The 19,970-nt window shown below is 35.1% G+C and overlaps 1 protein-coding gene across 1 annotated transcript in view; it reads left to right on the top strand.

Annotated features, from left to right (window-relative positions):
• The first annotated feature begins 4,524 nt into the window (after positions 1-4,524).
• LOC142348226 (cleavage and polyadenylation specificity factor subunit 2-like) overlaps positions 4,525-19,970 on the top strand; it is a 134,956-nt gene continuing 119,510 nt past the window's right edge. The window contains exon 1 of the mRNA XM_075399507.1: positions 4,525-4,535. The gene's annotated coding sequence lies outside the window, so the exon portion shown is untranslated. The remainder of the gene's footprint in view (positions 4,536-19,970) is intronic.

Here is a 19,970-nt window from a genome sequence, read left to right on the forward strand (position 1 = left end):
TCAGCAGAGGAATCAACGCAAGATGAAAGCGATTTTACTGAAGTAAGGAATAAAAGAAAACGTTTCAGAAAAGTGCCAACTTCAATCAACAACGTAAGACCGATGATTGTTTCAATTGATCCAAGACTATCACAAATTCAGTCTGCAAAAGCAATCAGGTCGAAGTTTCCAGCCGTCAAGATTTAGCAAATAAGAGAACTGAAGAACAATACCGACTTCTTTATTCAGCAAGAGAACCTCACTTCAAGAGAATGCTTGATGATCTCACTAAATCTAAATCAGGCCTTTCCAAATGCCAAAGTGAATGCCAGGAATACACTTCTCAAGGCTAAACTAAGGCAAGTTTCGTCATTGTAAACGTACACCACAGCATTACAGAAGATGAGGTAAAAGAAGAACTTTTAAATAACAACCCAATGAAAGTCACCAAAGTTTCACGAAAAAACAAGTCGAGCAATGGGCCAACCAACAAAATTAATACGCCTGATTACGAAATCAAACAATCAAGTCAATGCAGCTGGCAGCTATACAGAAGTGAAGCAAGCATCACATGATGTGAAGCAAGAACGACCATATAATATGCAATGTTTCAAATGTCAAAAATTTGGCCACTCATCAAGGGATTGCACTAATACAATTCGATGTCTTCGCTGCTCGTAAGATCATAGTGTTAAAGAATGCACTGTTGCAAAAGAAAACGCCAAATGCTCAAATTGTGGCGGTGCTTATGCGACAGTTTATCGAGGCTGTCCAGCATATCAGCATAAATTAGCAGAGGCCTCAAAAAAGATAAATGACAACAAATTCTCACCGTAGCTAATAAACTGAACTCTCAAGCAAAGACTGATCTAACGCCATCAACTGAAAAAATTGCTGTTCTAGTAGCTGAAGTTTTGAGCAAGATCCGAACAGTTCTTAACTTTATGTCCTACAGTGACATAATAAATTTTGTCTCTAACAGCGTGTCTTCAATGCAAAAAATGATGGCCAGAGAATACATGACAGCATAAAAAGCGCAAATACAGCTCCTGTTATTTCAATTCAAACAAACAATTTACCAAACAGCCAGAACTTTTCGCAAAATGGATAAGCTCAAGATTTTGCAATGGAACTGTCGCGGACTAAACAACAAAATAAGTGATCTGATTTTGTTTTCAACAGAAAAAGAAATAGATATAATTTGTTTGAATGAACTTAAGAATTGGAAAAAAAGCAACCTCCCTCAACAACAACATCGTTGCAACGGTCATCATGGCTCTGCTATCTTAGTGAAGAACAGCATTGTTATCAAGCAAATAGAACCAGTAGAAAAAGAAAATGATAGCAATGAAAGAATACTAGAAACACTTAAATTTTGCTTTAAGTTGCCCTCTTTTGATCTATAACATAAATTATCACCAAAAAATCAGTTTAAAAATTTCCAATCTGGAACCATGAAAGGCAAAACCTTTCAAAGTGGTTTTTTTGTGCATTAGTAATTTTCATCTAAATCAGCGTTTAAAAACCGTGAATCAACAAGTCGATGTCGAAAAGAAGTCGGAGGAACGAGGAGAATTCAATGGAAATTGATACGACAATGGCTGTCTTCTTTTTCAACAACCAGTTTTTGGCATCATTTTATAGAACAGACCAAAAGAATGTGGGAGCTCGTGAAGAATGATGCCGTGAATATTCTTTAAAAATTTTTTTATACCAGCATTGAGCAGACCGGGTTATCTTCAGGTCATTGACAACCGAACTGCTATTCCGAGCAATATGAGACAACGTCATATTGCAACAATTCCTGTTGTCCAAACTAGCAGTCAAATGGGGAAGCTGCATGTATAGAAGACAAAACTTGTCAAAACAGAGCCTCAATCAACCCTGACGTTGTGTAATGCTCCCCGGGTCATCGATCATACAACTTTTTTTGATTTCGTACAAGGTCATATATGATTCTTAGTAATCATACTATGTCATACATCATTTGTATGAATTCTTGGTTGTCATACAAGGACCATATATGATTTCCTAGAAATGATACAGGGATCATACAAAAAATTTCAAAGACTAAAAACTGTATAATTTTGATTTTTTATTGAAGCTGAAAAAGCTTCTTGGAAATCATACAAGGTCATATATGACACATAAAACATTGACTGCTCCCACAATTTCTTGTATGATGTAGTCAGTGGACTTATTAAATTATTACATTGCATTTGCAATTTACATTTGATTCTTTGTGTGCGCTAAAAGAATGACTTTGTGGTTTACACATATTCAGAAAAAATTTTTGAGGTTATATAGAAATTTTTTCTAGATTAATTTTTATAAATGAACACTTATAAGTGTAAACTGGCTGCGGAGTGTGTCAAAAAATTTGTTATCTACCTGGGCTTAGTCTTATATTTAGTGCCCAATTTTGCAGCCTAATTGTTGTCCATGATGATTAAAACGCTATCAATGTCATTTTCGGAACAGTACCTCAAAGTGTGATAGGAAAACTACAAGCAAGTACTCCATTTTGTGCAGAAAGGTCCTTTGGGGTGAGCCTTTTATAATAAAGCGCTGCTCATGCGACAGTTTATCGAGGCTGTCCAGCATATCAGCATAAATTAGCAGGAGCCTCAAAAAGGATCAATGACAACAAATTCTCATCGTAGCTAATAAACTGAACTCTCAAGCAAAGACTGATCTAACGCCATCAACTGAAAAAATTGCTGTTCTAGTAGCTGAAGTTTTGAGCAAGATCCGAACAGTTCTTAACACTATGTCCTACAGTGACATAATAAATTTTGTCTCTAACAGCGTATCTTCAATGAAAAAATTGATGGCCAGAGAATACATGACAGCATAAAAAGCGCAAATACAGCTCCTGTTATTTCAATTCAAACAAACAATTTACCAAACAGCCAGAACTTTTCGCAAAATGGATAAGCTCAAGATTTTGCAATGGAACTGTCGCGGACTAAACAACAAAATAAGTGATCTGATTTTGTTTTCAACAGAAAAAGAAACAGATATAATTTGATTGAATGAAGTTAAGAATTGGAAAAAAAGCAAACTCCCTCAACAACAACATCGTTGCAACGGTCATCATGGCTCTGCTATCTTAGTGAAGAACAGCATTGTTATCAAGCAAATAGAACCAGTAGAAAAAGAAATTGATAGCATTGAAAGAATACTAGAAACACTTAAATTTTGCCTTAAGTTGCCCTCTTTTGATCTATAACACAAATTATCAACAGAAAATCAGTTTAGAAATTTCCAATCTGGAACCATGAAAAGCAAAACCTTTCAAAGTGATTTTTTTTGTGCATTAGTAATTTTCATTTAAATCAGCGTTAAGAAACTTTATTTGGGTATTGAACAAAGTTATTTTGAAAATTTTATTTTACGGTTTTGTTTTTTCGAAACTAAAACTACCGAAAAAAAGAATCAGGAACTACCAGTTCAAGCTAAAAAAAACCGGTCTCTTTCAAGCTTAGTACCTTTTCAAATCATGAGGAATAACAAAAATTTAAAAGCAATGAAACCTCGAAAAAATATTTCAGAATTTTTTTGTGGAAAAACCTCCTAAAGTATTAAATTATTCGAAACAAAACTTCATTATATACCAAAAACAAAAAATTTTATAATATTTGAAAAGTTATTGCATTTCATTACAGTATAAACTGTTTCACCAAAAATTTGATACAAGTTTAGCATGGATACATTGGAATTTCAAAACAAACTAACTCGACGGACATCAAACTGAAGAAAAAAGTTCAATTGTAGTTCAATGATGTTAGCTGAAAAAGCGATAATACAAAAATGAGTTTCGGAAGAATTGGAAATTGAAGTGAATGCAATATTTGGAAGCCAGACTAAAAAAAACCGTGAATCAACAAGTCGATGTCGAAAAGAAGTCGGAGGAACGAGGAGAATTCAATGGAAATTGATACAACAATAGCTGTCTTCTTTTTCAACAAGCAGTTTTTGGCATCATTTTATAGAACAGACCAGAAGACCGTGGGAGCTCGTGAAGAATGATGCCGTGAATATTCTTTAAAAATTTTTTATACCAGCATTGAGCAGACCGGGTTATCTTCAGGTCATTGACAACCAAACTGCTATTCCGAGCAATATGAGACAGCGTCATATTGCAACAATTCCTGTTGTCCAAACTAGCAGTCAAATGGGGAAGCTGCATGTAAAGAAGACAAAACTTGTCAAAACAGAGCCTCAATCAACCCTGACGTTGTGTAATGCTCCCCGGGTCATCGATCATAAAACTTTTTTTGATTTCGTACAAGGTCATATATGATTCTTAGTAATCATACTAGGTCATACATCATTTGTATGAATTCTTGGTTGTCATACAAGGACCATATATGATTTCCTAGAAATGATACAGGGATCATACAAAAAAATTCAAAGACAAAAAACTGTATAATTTTGATTTTTTATTGAAGCTGAAAAAGCTTCTTGGAAATCATACAAGGTCATATATGACACATAAAACATTGACTGCTCCCAAAATTTCTTGTATAATGTAGTCTGTGGACTTATTAAATTATTACATTGCATTTGCAATTTACATTTGATTCTTTGTGTGCGCTAAAAGAATGACTTTGTGGTTTACACATATTCAGAAAAAATTTTTGAGGTTATATAGAAATTTTTTCTAGATTAATTTTTTTAAATGAACACTTATAAGTGTAAACTGGCTGCGGAGTGTGTCAAAAAATTTGTTATCTACCTGGGCTTAGTCTTATATTTAGTGCCCAGCTTTGCAGCCTAATTGTTGTCCATGATGATTAAAACGCTATTAATGTCACTTTCGGATCAGTACCTCAAAGTGTGATAGGAAAACTACAAGCAAGTAATCCACTTTGTGCAGAAACGTCCTTTGGAAGTGAGCCTTTTATAAAAAAGAGTATTTTCACTAAAAATTGCTTAAGATTTGAAATCTTGACTTTTTCGATTACCTTTTTATTTTTATTTTTGCTCCTCAAAAGTTATTTTAAAACACCTTCCTTCATAGTTTTATCTTTGTAAGTAGCACTTTTAAGTTGCTCTTTCCTTTAGCTCAGAGCCTCATTGAGGCTGATTCTCAACATGAGCCAAATTGAAAGACCTTTATCTGAGCCTAGAAAGTCAGCAGAAGAATCAACGCAAGATGAAAGCGATTTTACTGAAGTAAGGAATAAAAGAAAACGTTTCAGAAAAGTGCCAACTTCAATCAACAACGTAAGACCGATGATTGTTTCAATTGATCCAAGACTATCACAAATTCAGTTTGCAAAAGCAATCAGGTCGAAGTTTCCAGCCGTCAAGATTTAGCAAATAAGAGAACTGAAGAACAATACCGACTTCTTTATTCAGCAAGAGAACCTCACTTCAAGAGAATGCTTGATGATCTCACTAAATCTAAATCAGGCTTTTCCAAATGCCAAAGTGAATGCCAGGAATACACTTCCTAAGGCGAAACTAAGGCAAGTTTCGTCATTGTAAACGTACACCACAGCATTACAGAAGATGAGGTAAAAGAAGAACTTTTAAATAACAACCCAATGAAAGTCACCAAAGTTTCACGAAAAAACAAGTCGAGCAATGGGCCAACCAACAAAATTAATACGCCTGATTACGAAATCAAACAATCAAGTCAATGCAGCTGGCAGCTATACAGAAGTGAAGCAAGCATCACATGATGTGAAGCAAGAACGACCACATAATATGCAATGTTTCAAATGTCAAAAATTTGGCCACTCATCAAGGGATTGCACTAATACAATTCGATGTCTTCGCTGCTCGTAAGATCATAGTGTTAAAGAATGCACTGTTGCAAGAGAAAATGCCAAATGCTCAAACTGTGGCGGTGCTCAAGCGACAGTTTGTCGAGGCTGTCCAGCATATCAGCTTAAATTAACAGAGGCCTCAAAATGAGAACAAATTCTCAGCCGTAGCTGATAAACTGAACTCTCAAGCAAAGACTGATCTAACGCCATCAACTGAAAAAATTGCTGTTCTAGTAGCTGAAGTTTTGAGCTAGAACCGAACAGTTCTTAACACTATGTCCTACAGTGACATAATAAATATTGTCTCTAACAGCGTATCTTCAATGAAAAAATTGATGGCCAGAAAACACATAACAGCATAAAAAGCGCAGATACAGCTCCTGTTATTTCAATTCAAACAAACAATTTACCAAACAGCCAGAACTTTTCGCAAAATGGATAAGCTCAAGATTTTGCAATGGAACTGTCGCGGACTAAACAACAAAATAAGTGATCTGATTTTGTTTTCAACAGAAAAAGAAATAGATATAATTTGTTTGAATGAAGTTAAGAATTGGAGAAAAAGCAAACTCCCTCAACAACAACATCGTTGCAACGGTCATCATGGCTCTGCTATCTTAGTGAAGAAAAGCATTGTTATCAAGCAAATAGAACCAGTAGAAAAAGAAATTGATAGCAATGAAAGAATACTAGAAACACTTAATTTTTGCCTTAAGTTGCCCTTCTTTTGATGAGTTGTGGATAATAACTGCTTACAATTCCCCTGGAAAGCCGCTCTTGGCCGATAAAATATTTTCAGAAAATTTGAAAAATGTCTTCGTATGTGGCGGCTTCAATGCTCCCCACCATGAACTAAACTGCTCCTACAATTCTGAAAGCTCCCTAATATTATTGACGACAGCACTTTTAAACTGCTGAACAACGGTTATCACACCTATCATTCTTTTGACTGAAAATTCAAAAATATGTTAGATCTGCACTTTTGCGATAAATAACTTTTTGGGCATTTAACGACCTTCAAGTATCAGAAGTTTTAGGCATTGATCACAAAGTTACAATTTAGACCCTGAACCTGAGAAAAGGTGAAGTTTTTACGACTAAAATCAAAAATCAAATACTGAAAGTTTAGAAAACATGCAAGAAAGTTACACAGATCATCAAACTCTGGCCTGTGAAGTATCCGAAAAAGCATGAATTAAATCAGTTTACCACCAGTTTAAAAGAAAAAATACACAAATCTTTGGAAGACTCCTGCATTAACAAGAAAGAGATCCCCTACAGTGTTGAGACGCAAAAACTGATAAAAATGAGGAGAAAAAGGCGAAGAGATATCAAAATAGTAGTTGGCAATCACTGAATCTCTTTAAGAACAGAGAAGACAGAAAGACAGGAAAAAAGCGATCAGAAAACAGGAAAAGAGCAAAGGTCTTGGAAAGTGCATGTGATAAGGGTAGCAAGGCTTCTGGGAAGCAATAAAAGATCTAACTAATAGAAACGAGCCCAACACAAAAAACAGCACGATACCCAAAATTATTCTACAAAGATTTCGTGGCGGTCACCGACAAGGAGAAAAGCGAATTGTTCAAACAGCTGCTAAAGGACACAATGAAAAAGCACAAAACGTATTCATCAAAAATTTCTAGAAGCTGCAACAATATTGAAGAATGAAACATAAGCAATAATAAATACAAATGAACATGCTGAACAACTTGGCATTGTGGTTACAACAAAAGAATTTGATGAAATTTTGAAAAAGACGAGAAAAACAAGCCCTGGGCCGGACGAATCTGCTACAAAATCCTTGCAGAATTACCTAAGATAGTGAAAACCCCTGCCTGTGTCCTCATCTTTAGCTCCATAAACAACTCGTTCTTTCCAGTTAACTGGAAAGGATCCCAGATAAAAATGATACCAAAACAAGACAAAGACCGATCAAAGGCTGAAAGCTAACGACCCATTAGTCTTACAAATTGTATAGCTAAAACATGTGAAACTGTTGTGAAAGATATCGTTATGGAATATTGTGAAAGCCAAAATATTTTCGGCGAGACTCAGAGTATTTACAGGACACACCGCTGCACCACAGTCAGACTCAATAAACTCACTCAGCATGTCAGTGAAGCCTTTCAGTGGTCCGAAATGGTTGGTTTCGTATGCTTGGATGTCGAAAAAGCGTTCGATACTGTATGGCGCCTAGGACTCGTGAACAAATTAAACTCGATAGGGCTAAGGAACTCAGTCATAAGGTAGATAATTTCATTATTATCGCAAAGGAATGTGTTCGTGAAGATAAACTGCACTGTCAGTGATAGTTTCAGCCCGACAGCTGGAATACTTCAAGGGAGCGTAATCGCTGATATTCACTTTGTCATTTACGTCAGTGGTTTGCCGAAAATAAAAGCCCACATGTCAGAGTTCGCTGACGACTTTGCCCTCTGCTGTAGGTCGCGATCCCCCAAATTAATCGAAAAATATCTCCAATCATCACTGAATAGTCTAATTAATTGGCGCGAATCATTGAAAATCAAAATTAACCCAAATAAAACTCATTACCTGATCTTTGAAAGAAAGAATCTTCTCTAGAGCTCAACATAAAAGAAACATCCATTCAGAAGACAAAATCGATAAAACTCTTGGGTATCATTCTTACTCCACACCTCAAGTGGATTGAAAATTGCAAGTATTTAATACGAAGAACGATTAGCGGGCTATTTCAACTAAACGTTACCGAAGAAAACCTATTTTTGTTTTACAAATCTTGGATCAGAACACTGTTTCTGTACTCAAATGCTTGCAGGCTGGATCAATCGCATGCCCTTATGAATAAAACACAAAACGTTCAAAAGCGAGCCCTACGAATTTGACTTTGAAAGCCAAGGTGGTACCGGACTCAAAAACTCTACAAAGAGGCAAACATGAAGTCAGTCAGGGAAATGCAGATTAAACTGGACAACGTGGCGGTGCTCAAGCGACAGTTTGTCGAGGCTGTCCAGCATATCAGCATAAATTAGCAGAGGCCTCAAAATGAGAACAAATTCTCAGCCGTAGCTGATAAACTGAACTCTCAAGCAAAGACTGATCTAACGCCATCAACTGAAAAAATTGCTGTTCTAGTAGCTGAAGTTTTGAGCTAGAACCGAACAGTTCTTAACACTATGTCCTACAGTGACATAATAAATATTGTCTCTAACAGCGTATCTTCAATGAAAAAATTGATGGCCAGAGAACACATGACAGCATAAAAAGCGCAAATACAGCTCCTGTTATTTCAATTCAAACAAACAATTTACCAAACAGCCAGAACTTTTCGCAAAATGGATAAGCTCAAGATTTTGCAATGGAACTGTCGCGGACTAAACAACAAAATAAGTGATCTGATTTTGTTTTCAACAGAAAAATAAATAGATATAATTTGTTTGAATGAAGCTAAGAATTGGAAAAAAAGCAACCTCCCTCAACAACAACATCGTTGCAACGGTCATCATGGCTCTGCTATCTTAGTGAAGAACAGCATTGTTATCAAGCAAATAGAACCAGTAGAAAAAGAAATTGATAGCAATGAAAGAATGCTAGAAACACTTAAATTTTGCCTTAAGTTGCCCTCTTTTGATGATTTGTGGATAATAACTGCTTACAATTCCCTTGGAAAGCCGCTCTCGACCGATAAAATATTTTCAGGAAAATTGAAAAATGTCTTCGTATGTGGCGGCTTCAATGCTCCCCAACATGAACTAAATTGCTCCTACAATTCTGAAAGTGGGGAAAAGCTCCCTAATATTATTGACGACACCACTTTTAAACTGATGAACAACGGTTATCACACCTATCATTCTTTTGACTGAAAATTCAAAAATATGTTAGATCTGCACTTTTGCGATAATTAACTTTTTGGGCATTCAATGACTTTCAAGTATCGGAAGATTTAGGCATCGATCACAAAGTTACAATTAAGACCCTGAACCTCAGGAAAGGTGAAGTTTTTACGACTAAAATCAAAAATCAACAACTTAAAGTTTAGAGAACATGCAAGAAAGTTACACAGATCATCGAACTCTGGCCTGTGAAGTATCCGAAAAAGAATGAATGAAATCAGTTTACCACCAGTTTAATTGACCTAATACACAAATCTTTGGAAGACTCCTGCATTAACAAGAAAGAGATCCCCTACAGTGTTGAGACGCAAAAACTGATAAAAATGAGGAGAAAAAGGCGAAGAGATGTCAAAATAGTAGTTGGCAATCACTGAATCTCTTTAAGAACAGAGAAGACAGAAAGACAGGAAAAGAGCGATCAGAAGACAGGAAAAGAGCAAAGGTCTCAGAGAGTGCATGTGATAAGGGTAGCAAAGGCTTCTGGAAAGCAGTAAAAGATCTAACTAATAGAAACGAGCCCGAAACAAAAAACAGCAGAATACCCAAAATTATTCTACAAACACTTCGTGGCGGTCACCGAGAAGGAGAAAAGCGAAATGTTCAAACAGCTGCTAAAGGACACAATGAAAAATCACAAAGCGGATTCATCAAAAATTTCTAGAAGCTGCAACAATATTGAAGAATGAAACATAAGCAATAATAAATACAAATGAACATGTTGAACAACTTGGCATTTTGGTTACAACAAAAGAATTTGATGAAATTTTGAGAAAGACGAGAAAAACATGCCCTGGGCCGGACAAATCTGCTACAAAATCCTTGAAGAAATACCTAAGATAGTAAAAACCCCTGCATGTGTCCTCATCTTTAGCTCCATAAACAACTCTTTCTTTCCAGTTAATTGGAAAGGATCCCAGATAAAAATGATACCAAAACAAGACAAAGACCGATCGAAGGCTGAAACCTACCGACCCATTAGTCTTACAAATTGCATAGCTAAAATGTGTGAAACTTTTGTGAAAGATATTGTTATGGAATATTGTGAAAGCCAAAAAATTTTCGGCGAGACTCAGAGTATTTACAGGACACACCGCTGCACCACAGTCAGACTCAATAAACTCGCTCAGCACGTCAGTGAAGCCTTTCAGTGGTCCGAAATGGTTGGTTTCGTATGCTTGGATGTCGAAAAAGCGTTCGATACTGTATGGCGCCTAGGACTCGTGAACAAATTAAACTCGATAGGGCTAAGGAACTCAGTCATAAGGTAGATAATTTCATTATTATCGCAAAGGAATGTGTTCGTGAAGATAAACTGCACTGTCAGTGATAGTTTCAGCCCGACAGCTGGAATACCTCAAGGGAGCGTAATCGCTGATATTCACTTTGTCATTTACGTCAGTGGTTTGCCGAAAATAAAAGCCCACTTGTCAGAGTTCGCTGACGACTTTGCCCTCTGCTGTAGGTCGCGATCCCCCAAATTAATCGAAAAATATCTCCAATCATCACTGAATAGTCTAATTAATTGGCGCGAATCATTGAAAATCAAAATTAACCCAAATAAAACTCATTACCTGATCTTTGAAAGAAAGAATCTTCTCTAGAGCTCAACATAAAAGAAACATCCATTCAGAAGACAAAATCGATAAAACTCTTGGGTATCATTCTCACTCCACACCTCAAGTGGATTGAAAATTGCAAATTTTTAATACGAGGAACGATTAGCGGGCTATTTCAACTACACGTTACCGAAGAAAGCCTAATTTTGTTTTACAAATCTTGGATCAGAACACTATTTCTGTACTCAAATGCTTGCAGGCTGGATCAATCGCATGCCCTTATGAATAAAACACAAAACGTTCAAAAGCGAGCCCTACGAATTTGACTTTGAAAGCCAAGGTGGTACCGGACTCAAAAACTCTACAAAGAGGCAAACATGAAGTCAGTCAGGGAAATGCAGATTAAACTGGACAACGGGTATATTCAAAAGGCAATCAAACACAACATACTGTCTGTATCGGAGTTGATATATAAGAAACGACAGTGCCCGCTCAACTCTTACAAAAGCTCTCGTGATCATCTAAATTACCAAATTTTCTAGCCGCATACACAACAGAATATTGGCTAAGATGACTGCTCAGAATAGTGATCAACTAAACAGAAGGAGGATCAAACCCAGTCTAATCCCGGAAATTCAATATCAAAGATCTTCATCTTTCAAACAACAGAAATGGGCTCAATGACAGAAGAAAAACACAAACTGAGAAGGGAAAACTAAGAAAACAGGAAAAAATTACAACAACAAACAGGAAAACAGATTGACAGATAGTGCAAATTAAAAACTGGCAGTCGGATAACCAAAATCAGCTGTGAAATGGCACTGTTGCGAAGAGCACAAAAAAGGTTCAATAAAGTAAACACAACTTCGATTCCAACTCCAGCAACTTTACATTCATTTTCTTGAGGCGTTTCCTCCCCCAATGGACTGCATCAAATTTCTATCGTCTTGAAGAAGAGGAAAGTGACTCAGTTGTCAACAAAGCGTGGACTATTAACGATAGAATGAACATTTCTTTTCTCGACCGCGGTTCGAGTCCAGCTCAGTTTCTTCCAACTTTCCTTTTTTTATTTATTTTTTCCCGCTATATTAACAATATGTAAAACAACAGAACAATCAGACGTGTTAAATGTATTCTCCAGCCGCTCGCCTAGTCAATTCGGGGCCAAAGACAACTCAGTCTTTGTCATTCTCTGTCCATCTCATTCAATTGTCTTCATCTGTTCGGCCAGACGCTTGCCTAGTCAGTTCTGGGCTGAACAGATCACAGCTGTGAAATTTTCTCTATGCGTACTTATTGACCAACATTCACGAATTCTTTCGAAGCCTCTCATTTCTTCTTTATTGATGACTGTTTTACTATTTTCCTCAACCCTCCACTGATTTAAAAAGAAAACGTCTGTGAGATTAAACAAAAACATTCACTCTTGTGCTGCGCGTGGTTTGGTTTCAGTGGTTTAAAGTGTTAGGTTAGCGTAGCACTTTTATTTATCAATTTTTTAATTCTGTCACTTTTATAATAGTGCTTTTTCAAGTCAGAAACAACGCTTTTGTTTATTCTTTTTCTCCCTCTCTTCATCGATCATAAGCGTTCCTTTTTCTCACGTCAACCTTTTGTTTGTCGACATCGAAGCAGGACTATTTGAAATCAGGGCCACCGATCTAAGCCCTTGCTATAATTGAATCAAGCGAACAGTATCATACATGACACTTAGCGAGGACCGCTAATAAAACAGCACAACTGGGAGCTTCGGTTCGAAACCGTTCAAGTCAGTTTGTCGATCTCCGTTTTAAATTCGCAGCGAATTGAAAGAACATTGAAAGAACGAATCTTTAAAACGAAAAACCTGCAGAAACATGAGTCAACTTAGTGTAGTGAACTATTACCTGGAAGAAAAAGAACATCAAAAGGCGTGGGTTCGAGTCCCACCCACCCCCATTGAGCATTTAAAGTTTTCCCATTCAATTTTATTTTATTTTTGTTTTCATTCATCATACTTACCTGAAGAAACTATAACACTCATTTCCACGAGGCTCATTTCCATCAAACAATTTCCACGAGGCTAGCCAAGAAAGCCATCCACTACCGTTTTTATACGTCAAGTTCAGCCAGCAGAAGTCCTCCATGGTACTTGAAATGGCTGAGTGCATCTGAGGCAGAGGAAGTCTTCTACTGCAGTTATATAGTACTTTAAGTCATAACAAAAACTTCTCAAACTCAATTTTGATAAACTAAAAACTCCTCTTACTGTGTATATAACTGTGTATATGACTTCTTTCACCTCTGGTTGTACACAAATTGTATTGTATTGTATTGTATTGTATTTAGTGCCCAACTTTGCAAATGATATTGTACGTTAGAGTCTTATGGTGGATCACAATGTAGCATATAGGTGATACCCTTCCCAATAAAAACAAAAAAATCATAAATGGTAAAACATTCTGTAAAACAGATGTATGATTCTTGGTATTCATACTGGGATCATATATGATTTCTTGGCAATCATACAAGGATCATATATGATTTCTTTCGTTTCATACAAGGATCGTACTAAGAAATCAAGTATGGACAGTATGAAATCATATATGATCCTTGTATGAAATCAAAGAAACTTCAACCCGGGTCCTGACATCGGAAAGAGTGGACAAACAATATGTTTCCCAGAAGCAAAATGATCCAACAACCTTTCGTTGATGAACCGAGGCGACCGTTTGATGACTTGGGAAGCCCAAAACTAACGACACCAATGAAAAAGAAAATTAGATTTTGTACTAATGGAGATAGAACGTTTCTTGAAATATGCTTCTAAGCTTTTGGCAGAAGTATATAAATAGCCAAATAATCAAATAGATTGAACGGCATAATGTTTTTCAATCAAAACGGAAATTTTGTTACAATACCAAAGGAAGTCGAAGTATGGAACAAGGAATATGCTTCCCAAATATACATCAAAACAGTGTTGAGATAAAACTGATATAAAATTAAACGGCGCACTTATAGACATTCTTAGCGGTAATGGTTTTATAGAACGAGTTGAATTGACCAACAAATAAATATTGAGCTATATTCAAAACCCTAAAAATGTTCACATCATCAGTGCTATAGAGAGTAATCTGTCAATGAAACAAAAAAACTTAAACAAGGCTTGGAATAAAAATTGGAAAAAAAAACAGAAACAGTGGTCTTCGCAACCCAGTCTTCGTAGTCACCGTGACCCAACATCTGGTTTTCTTGGTCTCCATGGAAAAAAACGGAAACTGAGACAGAAAGATATTTTTATTAAAGCTAAGCAGAAGATCACTTGAATGAAAAATGAAATTCGTTTCTCGAGACAAGAAGAATGATTTGAGACTAAGAGTGGTACCAAGACGTTAAAAAAATTTTTTGGTACAAATGTCTCGAATCCAGATGAATCCAAATAAAAATTATACTAAAAACCATCATACCAGATTCTATATTAAAAGTTTTTACCAAAAAAGCGAATAATGAAAATAGTATCATTGATGTACTACAAACTTACTTTCATTGTGATGTGTAGTATTACAGACCATATCATCAATTGAATAACTTGGCATTATGTGCTCTCCTTCCTTCTATGCTACCGCATATTAGGATTTTTTCACATAAGTTCACTATTCATTAACAAATTGGCATGTCAGATTTCCTGCTTGGTTATCTGCCTGTATTTCTTTGTCTGTTTGCATGTCTGTATATCTGCTTCCCGGGTTAGGTGGAGGGAGTATGAGCCGGGCATCCAGACAAAAATTGGCATGACCAGACAATCCAGACAAAAATTAGCGATGAATCGAAAGGGTGAGACTTTGTTGGACTATGCAACTATGCTGTTTGTACTGTGCTGTGCATTTCTCCTATTTTGGACCTATATCTATTGGCTCAATTAGTCTCAAAAGTTGAGGCTGCCAATTTATTCAATTTTGTGATTCAAAAGAGACTTTGAGATACGTTGAAAGTAATTGAGCAACCATGACAAACGTTAAAAAAGGAGCGAGATAATTTAAAATTAACAGAATTTTATCGTTTCGTCTAACAGTCTAACCGTATAGCATAACAAAACGGCCTATAATAAAAAAAACGGTCGATGAAGAACCTAAAAATTTGTTGAATGCATTCTGGGAAAATGATGTGTTAATTACTCATTTATTTTTTCAGGGTGAACGTTTAGGTAGCAGAGACAAAAAAAACTGAAATATTGAAAGGTTTTATTTCAGTAATGTTCATGTTGTTGCTAATTTCAGCCCTGCAGTAAAAAAATGCATAATTGTTTTCACACTTTTCTTTTTGTGTCGTACGATGCACATATCAAGATGAAGACAGTTCTTCAATTTCATTCGGCCCCAATTTAGTTCTCAATTGTGGGCCTATATCTTTGACCTTTATACTTCCCTACAGTTAAGGCTGCCTGTTTGTTCAAATTTGTGATTCAAAAAAAGAGTGTGAGATACGTTAAAAAATATTTGAGAAAGTATGGCAAACGTCAGAAACGAAGCGAGATAATTTAACAAAAACACAACTTCTAACAGTCTAACAGTAAAGTACAACAAAAATTACCTATTATCATCAAATAATCAAAAAATATAGTTAAGTAACCTCAATTATGATGCCTTCAAGATCATTCAAAATCTTGGCAACAACATCATTTTTGAATTTGAGTTTTCAAACTCAACTTTTTTCACCGTCAATCTAAACTCCATAGATTTTCCATGCAAGAATTAAACTCCATCAAAACAATTTTTGCTGCTCTTTTGCCTCCCAAAAATTCAAGTACTGTATTAGCCTGGGGAAATATAAAAAATATATTCATAATATTTGTCTATGTAGCGACGAAAAAAAAGTATTACAATGGAAATGTTCTGCTCAATTTTATTATCCGGTGACGTCCATTTTGAGTAATTTGGCAAAGTTAATGCAGGACCATTCTGAGACATTGTTTTTACTGTACCCTACAAAAATCTTGTTAAATGAAGACATTTCACAATTTTCTTTGTGGTGCTGTTAGTTCTCCAATACAAAAAAATACTTCCCTACAGTTGAAACTGGCCATTTATTCAGCATCGTGATATAAAAAACATACACTTAGATACAATAAATTTTACAAAATTGTTATGAGAAACCTAAGAAAAACTCTCCTTCCTCGAATACAACATTATGCCACTTTTTCGAAGTATGCAAATATGTTTTTTTCATAATTAAATTGACCTGTCAAATTTCGTGCATGTATATAGTATCTGCCTCTATCGTCAGTAACGTTAATGCAAGACTTTTCCGAGACATTATGTTTTACTGGATCTTACAATGATCATAAGTTAAGTAGCAACGACAGAAAAGGTCAAAATATTGGAGATTTTTAGTTCAATTAAGCTACTGGTGTAGCTACTTGACATTCAGTCCCGCAGTAACATAAAATCAGATTTTTTTCTGACACTGTTTACACTGTGCTGTTCAATGATCACATCTAGATGTAGACATTCCATCATTTTCATTGGACTCCATGTAAGTTTTTCAACTTCGGACCTATATCATTTGGCTCAATATTTCACATCACTACAGTTGAGGCTGCCTGTTTATTCAATTTTGTGATTCAAAAAGAGATTGTGAGATACGTTAAAAGTAATTGAGCCTTTCTTCTAACAGTCTTAACGTAGAGCACAACAAAATTTGCCTATAATAAAAAATGTCGGTATTGAACATAATACTTGATTACTTCAAGATCATTCAAGTTCTTGCCAACAACATGAGTTTTTATACTTATAATTTTCCACTTTCACTCTCAAATCAATACATTTTTCATGTGGAAAACGGTTTCATTTTTGAGTCCTCGCAGGAACTTAAACTGTAACAACTAAATTTTGTCTGTCTCTATGTCTGTCTATCTGCCTGCTCGCCTGCATGCCTGCATGTCCGTCCTCCTGCCTGTCTACTGTTCCGTCTGTCTGTCTGTCTGTCTGTGTCCTGCAATGTTAGCAAAATCGTCGCTGACTTTAGGTTTTTTGAGTTGAAAAATTATGTTTTTGAGATATCAAATTCTTAAAGTGTTAAAGTGAAAATTTACAACCCTAAAAATTGTTGAGAATTTTGTGTTTCTCTATATTGTTTTCCCTTAAATTTGCATTGATGAATTCATATTTTATGAATATTCTGGGGTTACAACAGAAATACGAAAGTGTAGAGGTTAAATTTTTCAGTCTTAAAAACTATCGAGTATTTATTTCTATTTTTTCTTAATTTATTTTCCGTTAAGCTTGCTTTTAAGAATTCACTTTGTTCCAAATTTCTCAGGTTACTTCACAAATACGTCAAGGATTTGCAAGACATTAAAATTTAGAATTGCTGAATTCCTGAAAAATGATGTGTTGTTTACTCATTTTTTTCAGAATGCCCGTTTAAGCAGCATCAACAGAAAAAATAAGATAATGGGGAATTTTAAGGCATTTATTTTGAATATTTCTCCAATTTCAGTACTGAATTAACATGAACGCATATTTTTTTTACCACATTGTTCGTACTGTGCCCTATAATGATCATATCAAAATGTAGACATTTCATTTGTTTCGGCCTCATGTTTGGTTTCCGATTTCAAATTATCTTTTGTGTTATTGATGAAATATTTCCTTAGCGTTGAGTGTGTCGGTTTATTTAGTACCTTGCTATTTAGAAAACAAACACAAAGATACGTTAAAATTAAATGAGTAGTAAAATATGAGAAAAGGCAACATAATCAAATATAAACGAATTATTGTCGTTACTTTTAACAATCTGACATTAAAGTAGAACAAAAATTACCTATTATCATCAAACAAAAAAATAAAAAATGTAATTAAAGAACCTATGTTTTGATTACTTTACGATGATTCAAATTTTTGGCAACTTCATGATTAATGAATTTGAGTTTTCAAACGCAACGTTTTCATTGTCAATCTAAATTCAATACAATTTCCATACGAGAAACAATTTTAATTTATTGTCCCTTGTAAGAACTTAAACTGTATTAACTAATTTTTGTCGGTCTCTATGTCTGTCAATCTGCTCGCCTGCCTGTCTGCCTGCGTGTGTGTCCGAATGCCAGTCTCTTTTTCTCTCTGTCTGTCTGTATACTGTCGCTGACTTTAAGTGTGTTGAATTGAAATCTTATGTGTTGATATATTGAAATTCTAAAGTGTAAAAGTTTATTTTTACAACCCTAAAAGTTTTCGAGAATTTTGTGTTTTTATTTATTGTTTTCCAAAAATTTTGCGTAGATGAATTCGTTTCATTTGAAAATTCTGAGGTTACCTCAGAAGAACGAAAGTCTAAAGGTTCAATTCTGCAGTTTTAATTGTTATTGAGGTTTTAGTTCTATGTTTTCTTGATTGTTTTTCCGTTAAGCTTGCTTGCAAGAATTCACTTTGTTTCAAGATGCTCTGAGATCACCTCACAATTACGTCATGGATTTGCAATATAATAAAAAATAAAGTTGTTGAATTCCTTAAAAATAGTAAGTAAAATACTCATTTTTTCAGAATACCCGTTTAAGTGGCAATCACAGTAAAAACAAGATAGTGGAAAATTTAAGGCATTTATGTTGAAAGTTGTGCAAATTTCAGTACTGCAATAACATGAATGGACATTTTTTTGACACATTGTTCGTACTGTGCCTTATAATGATCATGTCAAGATGTAGACGTTTCATTTGCTTCGGCCCCATGTTTGCTTTCCGACATCGAATTCATCTTTCCGTGTTATTGATGAAATACTTCATTACAGTTAAGTTTGTCGGATTATTTATTATTTTGGTTATTTAATAACACAAAGATACGTTAAAATTAAATGAATAAAGAGGAAAAAATTTTAAAAAGCAAATATAAACGAAATGTTGTCGTTAGTTCTAACAGTCTAACAGTAGAGCTCAACAAAAATTACACGAACAAAGATATTGTTTTCTTCAAGATTGTTCTTCTTCGAGTTCTTGGAAAAAACATCAGTTTTGAAATTTAGTTTTCAAATTTATCCATCTTCATTGTCAATATAAGCTCAATAATATTTCCTCGAAAAAAGGATTTAATTTTTTGTCCACGCAAGTATTTTAACCGTGTCTGCAGTGCGATTTTTATTGTTCATCTGTGTTCAAACTGTTTTGGTACTGTAAGCGCTCGTGTAAGCTAAAGATCAAATTCAAGTATATAGACAATCTGAATATATGTCGCCAGAGCCAATAGTATATACATGGTATACAGATCTATTGAAGATTAAAAAATTTTTCATTGCATCACTATAAAAAAGAGAACAGAAGAATCTTCTCAATCAGTGATTTGCTGAACGAAACAAATTTTTCTCCGCCGCACATCTCAGGGAAGTTTTTACTTTCTTTACAATGATTTTCAGCTTTTGAGCCAAATTTAGCTGTTTGTTTGCCATCGTTTTCTCGTTCTTGGAGTTAAGCTATATTTTTTTCTCTCTAGATCAATTTATGACGAACAAAGTTTTTATTACGAATTAGAGTATTATTCATCTCAATAAACTGAGCGAGCCTTTAATGCTACTTTAAACTGAAGACTTTGTATTCATTTCAGTAAAAAAAAACTTATATCCAGATCAAAAGATAGGACTTTTTAACCTTTTGGTTCTTTACTTATTTACAGATTATATGTCTAAGCAGCAACGACAGAAACAGTATAGTTTTTGAGAAATTGGACCAACTATATTAGCCCGTGATGTCTATTTCAGTACAGCAGTAACGTAAATGCAAGACATTGTTTTTTTGGGACGTTACAACGATCATAATAAAT

Source organism: Convolutriloba macropyga, chromosome 10 (genome assembly GCF_964194025.1).
Source record: "Convolutriloba macropyga chromosome 10, txConMacr16.3, whole genome shotgun sequence".
Lineage (NCBI taxonomy): Eukaryota > Metazoa > Xenacoelomorpha > Acoela > Convolutidae > Convolutriloba > Convolutriloba macropyga.